Source organism: Callorhinus ursinus, unplaced genomic scaffold, assembly GCF_003265705.2.
Source record: "Callorhinus ursinus isolate GAN/ISIS: 27379988/994484 unplaced genomic scaffold, GSC_fseal_2.0 scaffold4, whole genome shotgun sequence".
Taxonomy (NCBI): Eukaryota; Metazoa; Chordata; class Mammalia; order Carnivora; family Otariidae; genus Callorhinus; species Callorhinus ursinus.
This window is the reverse complement of record NW_027397066.1, coordinates 145,954,903-145,961,474: the sequence shown is the minus strand read 5'-3', so window position 1 is coordinate 145,961,474 and position 6,572 is coordinate 145,954,903.

Below are 6,572 nucleotides of genomic sequence, written 5' to 3'. Positions count from 1 at the left end.
GATTGTGGGCAGTTTCAACTACCTCCAACCAATACTAAGTAAATTCTAGCAAAGAGGCACTTCATTTCTGTGGCTAGGAAACCATGAAGAAGTGTCCCAATGATTCACCCTACCTGGTACACAACTAATAGATGGTGCTTATCCACCTCCCCACTAGGTGCTATTGCTATCAAGACTGTGGCACCAGAGCACTGTAGACTAGCCCTACCAAGCAGCAAACATCAGCTCCTACCTATTCCCACTGAGGGCTGTCAACAAAGAGACTTATACAGAGTGCCCGGTCACTTTCTCTCTGCTGGACAAAACCCAGCAAATACGTAGTAACTTCTTTCTCCATAGCAGGATGACTACTACAGATAGAGCAAGGTGGATATCTATCTAGTATCTACAACTTATACTATGCCAACCCAGGCAGAGGTGGCACCGTTACCTTCCCAACTAGTTTATGGAGGCAAAATCACAGCAATGGAAGAGTTGGAAGAATCATTTAATACTGTTATGAAGTCTTAGCTCATCCCAAATGGCCTATCTGTGAAACTAACCAGAATCAACATAGAAGCTTTGACAATTCTGCTATTGTGTAGAATAAATTCAAAGTGTCAGAACAGTCTTAGATTAGTGCATAAGCCTAGTAGACCAGAAAAGCACTACAAAGATTTTAAAAATTAAATGGACATTCAAACCACAGCCCACAAAATTGTACCAATATGCACTCTCTGGATTGATTTCCTTCTAAAATGAAAGATTTAAATAGGCACCAGAAGCTCAAAACATAATATTAAAAATGTCTAGGATATAATGCAAAATTTCTTGGCATATCAAGAAGTAGGAAAATCTCAACTTAAATGAGAAAAGATATTCAATAAATGTCAATAACAAGATGACATGATATTAGAAATATAGGAAAATAATTTTAAACCACTTTTCACAATAACACTGGAACAAGCAAACATGAAACTCTTGAAAATTTTTCAAGAATATAAAGACTTATCAAAGAAATAGAAAATACAAAGAACCAAATGGAAATTTTAAAATCGAAAAATACAATAACAAAATAAAAAAAATACTTATGGGATCAATAGCAGAATGATGATGACAGAGAAGAAGCAGTTAGCTGAAAATAGACTGATGAAAGTGATCTGCTCTAAACTACAGAAAGAAAACAAACCGGAAAAAATATAAATGATCCCTAAGAGATCTGAGAATCAATAATAAAAGATCTAATGTTCATTTCCTTGAAGTCCCTAAAGAGGAGGAGAAAGAAAATGGATCTGGAAAAATATCTGAAGAAATACTAACTGAAAACATTTGAAATTAATAAAAATATAAACCTCTATCTTAAAAAAATCTCAACAAAACTCAAACAGAAAAATAGTAAAGTAATCCATTCTCATAAACATCATAATCAAAATTTTAAAAACCAAAGGCAAAGAAATATCTTGACAGAGCCAGAGATAAAAAATACTTTACACATAAGGCTACAAGGCAAATAACTGCAGATTTCTCATCAAAAATTGTGGAGACCAAAATGGGTAAAAGACATGAACAGACACTTCTCCAAAGAAAACATACAAATGGTTAACAGACACATGAAAAAACTGTTCAACATCACTCGGCATCAGGGAAATGCAAATCAAAACCACAATGAGATACCACGTTACGCCAGTTAGAATAGCAAAAATTAACAAGACAGGAAACAAGTGTTGGCGAGGATGTGGAGAAAGGGGAACCCTCTTACACTGTTGGTGGGAATACAAGCTGGTATAGCCACTCTGTAGAACAGTATGAAGTTTCCTCAAGAAGTTAAAAATAGAGCTACCCTACGACCCAGCAATTGCACTACTAGGCATTTACCTCAAAGATACAAATGTAGTGAAAAAGAAGGGCCACCTGCACCCCAGTGTTCATAGCAGCAATGTCCACAATAGCCAAACTGTGGAAGGAGCCAAGATGCCCTTCAAGAGATGAATGGATAAAGAAGATGTGGTTCATATATACAATGGAATATTACTCAGCCATCAGAAAGGATCTACATGGATGGAACTGGAGGGGATTATGCTAAGTGAGATAAGTCGAACAGAGAAAGACAATTATCATGTGGTTTCACTGATATGTGGAACATAAGGAATTTCACGGAAGACCACAGGGGAAGGGAGGGAAAACTGAATGGGAAGAAGTCAGAGCAGGAGACAAACCATGAGAGACTCTGGACTCTGGGAAACAAACTGAGGGTTACAGAAGGGAGGAGATTGGGGGGGATGGGGTAACCAGGTGATGGTATTAAGCAGGGCAGGGTTGTGATGAGCACTGGATGTTATATGCAACTAATGAATTGTCAAACACTAAATCAAAAACTAATGATGTACTATATCTTGGCTAATTGAACATAATAACAAGAAAATTGTGGAGACCAAAAGAAGTGATAAAAAGTATTTAAGTGCTGAAATTAAAGAACTGTCAACACAGAATTCTGCATCCAGTAAACAGGAAGTTGAAATAATAGCAACTCAGATGAAGGAATATGAAAAAAAAAAACTGTTGCCAGCAAATATAATTTGTTACCACTCTAAATAGAATTGCTAAAGGAAGTACCTCAGAGATAAAGGGAACAACAGAAGGGAACAGGGAGTATCAAGAAAGAAAAAAGAGCAGGAGAAAGGGTTACAATCAGTGAAAATATAATAAACTTTGTATCCTGGTTTTTAAATTATCTTTGTTTTTGAAAGCAAAAGTTATATCATTGTCTGATGGGCTTCCAAATGTATTTAGAGGGAATATTTAAAAAATAAATAAATAATGTAAAAAAAAGAAAACAAAAAAATAAAAAATACTGTGAGTGATATTTACATAGGTGTTCACTTTATACCACTTATTCACTTTGAATTCAATAAATTGGATTTTTTCTCTATTATGCTTAATATTAAAAATGCTAAAAAATAGAGATGTGGGGAAAAAAACCTATATGATAGAATAAAGTCTCAGAACAACTGTTATTTTTGCAAAGAAGAATGACATAAAAATAATCTAGGAAAAAACACCCTAAGAGATATATTGCATTCTCTAAGACTTTAGTATACATCAGAGTGATATTTTAAAAAATGAGACAAATGTTAAGAAAACAAAACAAATAGAGATTCAGAGACAAAGAGGTATATTTAAAAACAGAATATAGCAGGTTGCAACCTGTGTTAGTTAATATTATCTTAGGAAAGCAGATAATTATATGGATGGAAATAAAACTCGATTTCTACCAAATAATTCCATTTACAAAGTTACTTTAGGTGGTTAGAAAGCTAAAGGTTACAGGTAAAATTATCAAGTAAATATTATCAACACATATTTGTAACCTATAGTGCCAACATATTTGTAAACAATATTTTGTAACAACAATCTAGAAGGTAAAAAAAAAAAACACGTAAATTCTGTTTCATCAAAGATAAGACATATTTAATGGATGCCATCTTGATGGACTAAATAGATACATGATTGAATCTATGAGGGTATTGTGTCATCAGTCTCTGGAATATATAGAGAACTCCAAAAAATCATTCGACTGGGAAGTATAGAAAGCCTAGTAATGGAAGTGTTGGTGGAGATGTGGAGATAAAGCAAGCTTTATTCACTATGGTAAGAAAAACAGCCTTTTAAGACAGCAACACTGTTTAGTCAAATTAGTTAGCAGCAACCGATGTCTCATCAGAGGGAACACTATGATGTGGAAGGGGAAAAGTAGCTGATGAATTCAGCCACTCCTCTCTCATATCGCTCTCAACCTTCTCTTACTCCTCAGTGACTAGCTTCTGGGATTGAACAAGCCCTACCCTCATAGTAGGAAACTGGAGAGAAAACTTTCATTTTTAGAAGAATTTTTTTATGCCAAATAACCCTGCTGTGTACCCGTTGCTTTGCTGCGTGGTAGATATCCGAAAACATGGATGGTACAGGAAGTGAATACATTGTGAGAATTTGGTATTTAAAATTTTTTTCTCATTTAGCTTTTGTTTCTCTCCTGTTATATGAGAATTTGTGACTTTAATGTGACTGACAGTGCATTGTGGGTATCATTAAGTTGTCAAAGAGAATAGGATTCTAGACATAGGAGTATGGGTAATTCTGATAAATACAGAGGGTTTTATGCTAGTCACCTAGCAGTCAGAGAAAGACAAATGCCACATGTTTTCACTTATATGTAGAATCTAACAAACAAACAGAAAAAGGCTCATAATACCCAGTGCTCATATAAGACTGATGAATTACAGACCTGTACCCCTGAAACAAATAATACATTATGTTAATTAATTGAATTTAAATTAAAAGAAAAAAAGAAAAAGAAACAGGCTCATAAATACAGAGAACAAACTGGTGGTTGCCAGAGGGGAGAATGGGCAAATAGGTGAAGGGGATTAAGAAGTACAAACTTCCAGTTATAAAATAAAAAAAAAAGTCACAGAGGTGAAAAATATAGTATAGGTACTATAGTCAATAATATTGTAATAACTTTGTAGGGTGACAGGCGGTGACTACACTTACCATGACTAGCACTGAGTAACGTATAGAGTTGTCAAATCCTTATGTCATATACCTGAAATTAATATAACACTATATGTCAATACTACTTCAATAATAAATTTGAAAAAAATTATGATCCTCTGAGTCATTTATTGCACTACTGACACAAGGATCACGAACAATTTGGTCATTAAAATGAAAGCTACCATAATGCAAAATAGCTTTTTGTTATTCTACTCCATTTTGTGTCATTGCAGCCAAAAACTATAAATATGGCAACGGCACCAACAGCATTGAAAGAGCACAAGTACAAACAAATGCCAGCTGACAAGGTGCTGATGATTTCAGATGGCAACTGAAATCTAAAAACAGAATAAGATCTATAGCTTTTGTTTGCTTGTTTGTTTAATTCATAGTGAAAAGTCTCTGGAATATGGAAACAAGTTATTCATTTATTAAATGATACTTCAAATGGTTAATTTTATGTTACAAAAACTTCTTTAATCAAGAATGTTTTTAGAATTGAAAACTAGACAAAGTAGATATACATCTCCTGCTATATAAAACAATATAATAGCTTCTCCCTCTGCCTCCCACTCCCCGATTGTGCTTTCTCTCTCTCTCTTTCTCTGATAAATAAATAAATAAAATCTTAAAAAAAAAAGAGTTAAAGGGGCGCCTGGGTGGCTCAGTTGGTTGGGCGACTGCCTTTGGCTCAGGTCATGATCCTGGAGTCCCAGGATCGAGTCCCACATCGGGCTCCCTGCTCAGCGGGGAGTCTGCTTCTCCCTCTGACCTTCTTCCCTCTCATGCTCTCTCTCTCTATCTCATTCTCATCTCTCTCTCAAATAAATAAATAAAATCTTTTAAAAAAAGAGTTAAAAAAAGGAATCAAGAGCAAAGACAAATCATCTCAACTTAATATGAAATCCCTGTGTACTTATTTTCATAGTTAACCAGTTAGGTATTTGTGCAGCAAAAAAAACCCAATTAAAGAGATAAATTAATTTCTTATTTTTAGAGTGTACTTTTATGTATATAAAGCTGTACAAAGATTGTAAAATTGTAACTTCTAGCCCTAAATTTTGACTCAATCATGTCACTTAGCAAGAAATGTTTTTATATCAGTGTTGTATAAAATTATTTCTTAAACTATATTTTACTCATATTTTAAATTTTTATTCATAAAGGATGATTGTATTAGTATGTTTCCTTTTCAACACTGTCATAAATTTTTGTTATAATCTTAATTAAAATCAATTGACATTCACTAAATTATTTCACCAAGCTTATTTTTAGAAAATTAAATCCTGTTTGGATTATAGCAGTTTTTTATCAGAAAATGTTTGCCTGATCTTTAAAAAATTTATGAAAAGGAAAGGAAGAGATTAATTTCAAGAACAATAAGCTATGTGCCACCTGGTTTTCATTGTTGTTTTGTTTTCTTTAGTTAATAACTTTTGATTAAAAGTCATTTTTATTTAAATAGGAAAAAAACAAAATTTTCACATATGATATTTCACATACCATACAGCTCATTGACTCCTTAGCATTTTGTACAGTAGAAATCTGTGATGAGGATTTTAGGATATTGAAGTAAATTAAGAAATCAAGTGGGGGCTTTTAAAAAACAGAAATTTCCTGTACCTAGAATAGTGATTTGATTAGAATTAATCCTTTGTAGGAAGAAGAACCCACACAAAGAGGAAGTAAGCTGGCCAAAAATAAGCAAATGTAAAGAAAAATATCTTTTTCCTCAAAAGATCATTGACAATTTATTTTTAGATTGTGGTAGAGAACTTATAAAACATGTAAATCTACTTTCCCATATAGTTACTATAATTTTTATTTAGGGGTTCCCTGAAAGGGTTTCAGGGAACCCCTAAATAAATGAATATAATAAATAAAATAAATGAATATATACTAAATGAATTCAAATCATTTAGTATAAAATGTTTGACGAATGCTACTACAGGATCATGAGAGGAACTTGACTATAACCTCAGAAAACTAAATAGATAAGTAATAAAAATAATGTTCAGCATAAGATGTCAAAAAAAAAA